This window comes from Callospermophilus lateralis, chromosome 10 (genome assembly GCF_048772815.1).
Source record: "Callospermophilus lateralis isolate mCalLat2 chromosome 10, mCalLat2.hap1, whole genome shotgun sequence".
Classification (NCBI taxonomy): domain Eukaryota; kingdom Metazoa; phylum Chordata; class Mammalia; order Rodentia; family Sciuridae; genus Callospermophilus; species Callospermophilus lateralis.
The window spans coordinates 43,181,800-43,186,100 of record NC_135314.1 but is presented as its reverse complement, the minus strand read 5'-3'; positions in this window follow the sequence as shown (position 1 = coordinate 43,186,100).

The window sequence follows — 4,301 nt, the reverse complement described above, 5'->3', positions numbered from 1 at the left end:
AGAGCATTATCAAATAAATAAATATTGGAATAATAAAGGGTGTTTGGGAAATTGTTTGTTAATGACATTAATGATATTAATCAGATATATCCTTATAATTTATAAAATTCAGAAAACTAAGCATATAACTTTTTTGTTTCTCAGTAGTTTTTATATTAAGCATTTTTGTTGTTTTCTAATTTGATCATAATATATCTTATGGGTATCCCATTTACAAAAATATTCATTGTACAACTTTGTTAGTAGAAAGATGGGGAAGTTGGACTTTTGAGAAGATATATTCTAGATCAGAAAAATTAAAATGGAGAAGGGATGATACATTATTTATTTGAGTTTATATAAGATGTACTCTCAGCCTAAAGTCAGAGATGTGTTCAGGGCCAAAAGAATGTTCTCTGAACAGGTTCAAAAATGATCTCATAGGCAAAGAAAGACTAACTAGGAGGTGGCGAGTTCCAGAATTTCACAGTAGCTTCCTGTCTTTCTGTATAGTGTGTCATGCTTCTTATGAATTAGAACTCTTTCCAGTTTGTGTTTTGAAAAATTTTCAAAGTTAAAGAACAGTTGCAAGAACAGGTCCATGATCTCCCATATATGCTGTGTAGGTTCACAAATTGTTAACATTTTGCCACATTCACTTGACTACCCCTCTACACAGTATTGTTTTATTGGCTTAATTTGTGAGTAGGTTATAGATATCTTAGACCTTCACTCCCAAATATATTAGCATGAATTTCTTACCTAGTCATACCAACAATTTAAAAAGTTAAATATTGGTACGATAGAATTTCTAATATCAGATCATATTAAAATTTTTATAAATGCCCCAAGAATGTTCTTTGTAGTGACTGTTTTCCAAACACAAGGCCATGCATTGCTTTTAGTTGTCATGTAAGTTTTATTGCCTTCAAAATGTGTCATTTTTATCCAAAAATAGAGAGTGGTGTTTAGACTCAGTCTTCCACAAGCTTTGTTGAGGAAAAAAAGAAAAGAATTTCAAAGAGGTTGCTTGCTGAAAAAAGTAAATTGTCCAGGGAAGAGAGACTTTTTTGTTTTTAATATTTAAAACTTTGGCTTGGTTTTGGTGTCTTGACTCAGCAAAGTCTATAATGCAGCAGGGCTGGGTAAGCATTAAAGGGGGTACTGAAGCTTTCCTTTATTTTGTAATCCCAGTTGTTTTTCTAGAAACCATCAATAGACTCTAAATGACTGACTCAATTTTTGGAACCTATTCTCATGACTAAGCAAATGTTTGATTTGAAACCAGCCCAGTATAAATGTCTCTGGGCTTCTAACTCTCTGTAGCTTTCCTGGGTTTCTTTCAGCACTGGGGAAATCAACCTATGTACTAAAAATGTCTAAAACTGGAACCAAGGTAAGTAAAAAAAGTCATACTGATTTTTAGCCTACCTACTTTAAACATAATGATACATTGAAAGGAACGTGGAGAAGAGCTTTTGCTTTTTTGCCTGGAGGTGAGTATAAGAATGTTTAAAGGACTAGTACTGGGAGAGAAAATTAAGAAAAGCTTATTATATTTTTCTACTCTAACAGAATTACCAAATACTTTCTTAAGGGTTTATCTATCTATCTATCTATGTGTATATATATACATATATATGTATATATCTATTGCTGTGTGAATACTGTACACATAAATAACATGTAAATATCATGATTTCTGCCTTCCAGCAACTAAATTCTATGAGGCGTCACAGAAACAGAACATGCTGATGAGAATTATGTGGAGTAGGAAACATAGTCAATTAAAATTTGTTTTATTAAATTTAGCCTCAACTCTTAATGTTCCAAAAGCCCAAGGTGAGTGGGCCAGTCAGGTGAAATAATCTTTGGTATTTCCTTCATTCAAGCAGTTATTCTCACCCTTTCACCAAATAAAATGTTCACTTACATTAGGAAAACTGCTTTTAAAATATTTGATTCACAGTTGCTGGGCTAGGAAGTGATCTCTTAGGCAACATTTTGGGAATGACATTCTCTTTAGTTCTTCTACTCACTAATGAGTCTAAGGCAAAGCCATTGTCTCATACCTGATTTTTTTCCTCCAACATTTTGCTTGAAAAATTTTCAAATTTATTGAATTTGAAAGAACAAGAAATGTTCAGTGAATACTTGTATGTCCTTCCCTTGAATTCTCCAACTAACATTTTATCACATTTTATTGATCTTTTTTAATTAAGCCATTTGAAAATAAGGAGCAAACTTCTTTATCCTTTCACCTTAAAGTATCTTTTACCTTCTATATCTCCTAAAACCAAAGGCTATCCCTGTGTAAACATCATCGTGTCCCCAAGATTTCATAAATATACCATGTATTATATTTATACATATATTTCTGCATGTAAGTATAATGCTATATGTGTGTGTATGTATGTATATATATACATATATATATATATGTATATATATATATAAAATATTCAGACCTTGTTCAAATTCCCCCCATTGCTACCAGAAATGTGTGACATTGGATATAGAGGTCATATATTGCGTTTGAGGTCATATTTGGTTTGTCGTGTCTCCTCTTTTCTTTCTTTAACCTATTTAATCTATTACAGTCCCTCTACGTTTGTTGTTGTTTTTGAGACATTAACACTTCAAATCTAAGCCATGTATCTTATAGAAAAAGTCCTGCATCTTGATTTGTCTGATTATTTCCTCATGTGTGGATTCAGACAACATTTTTGGCAAGAAAACTACAGAGGCAATATTGTATACTTCCCAGTGTATCATCAGGAAGTACTTGATCCATAACTGGTGTCTTTTTTTTTTTTTTTTTTTTGCCATTTGGCAAATAGAGCTAAAAATCAATGCTTATCATCCAAAGGTTTGGGGAAAAACAGAAGTCTTTAGTGCTCTGAGGTTCTTGAAAATGTGCCATGCACATCCTACTAACAAAGAATTTGAAACACTTAGAGGGATTTCCACGGACCATGGCTGTTACATAACCATCTTAAACAGATGAAAACATCCCCCACTTTCTGGAATTTCAAAGATTTCCAGAGTAGTAATAATATGATCTCTTATTTCTTATAGGTGGGTTGTTCATTTATTAAAATAACTTTTGCTTGCTAGTCCAAGGGAGATAGTAAATAATTTCTTACTATTTCTCATTGCTTCTCTCTTTCCCATTCTCTTGCCAGCAGTTTATTCAAGGAATTATGGCCTCAGCAAAAAGAACAGATTATATTAAGCATGTTTTCTCTCTCAGATACTAAAGACATTTTTCCTTTTGTGTTGGATTGGTAAGCTGCTTTTCAACAGAAATTTTGAAAATGATAGAAACTTTGTGGTACTTTTTTTTTTTAAGAGAGAGAGAATTTTTATTTATTTATTTTTTAGTTTTCAGTGGACACAACATCTTTGTTTGTATGTGGTGCTGAGAATTGAACCCGGGCTGCATGCATGCCAGGCAAGCACACTACCGCTTGAGCCACATCCCCAGCCCAACTTTGTGGTTCTTTCTAGGAAAATTTTCTGCACATCTCTTAGTTTTCTATAAAACTTTTTGCCCAACAGTCAAAACCTCAGCTAACAGTAGAACAAGTAAATTTCATGTTTCTTTTACAACTAGAAATTGAATATAGCCAGGTATTAACATGCTCTGGCTCTGAAGACCTTGGTCCTGGACCACAGTATTGATTCTATGACAATATGATGAGTACTTTTGGCCTTGGGACAGTTGACTGGTCAGTTAGGAGGATAAACAGCATGGTGACCTTATAGAATGTCACGTATATTTCTACTTCTCAGGTATTAGTATCAGACAAATGTGCACAGGGCAGTAAGTATGAGAAAAAAGGTAAAATAGATGATAATTTTATTCCCATTACCATATCCCTTACAAAGCATCTGTTTGGGTAAATAGTCCAAAACAAAGTGAATTGAGTTTATGGATTAGGGAGTTTAGAACCTATACATTCCTTGAGAAGTTATTTGATTTCCTAAAGATCTCTCTACAGGTAGTAGGAAAAGCCTCACAGGCTCAGGATCAGTTCTGTTCAGCATCAAAGGGTAGCATTGCCTTGTTGAACAGAGCTGGCTGTGCAAACAGGGAGACAGTAGAGGAAAATAAAATGAACCGTGCATTACTGAACTTGATGCAGCTGTCTTGTAACTAGCTAGTGACCTTAGGCAAGTTCCCTTCTTTGTAACAACTGTAGCAAAAGCTTATTGGCAATTAGGAATCAAGTATTAAACCAAGTGCTTTGTAGACATCCTTTTGGGCCCTCAGAACACCCCTCTGCAGTATAAATTGTTACCTCGTTTTGCAAATGAAG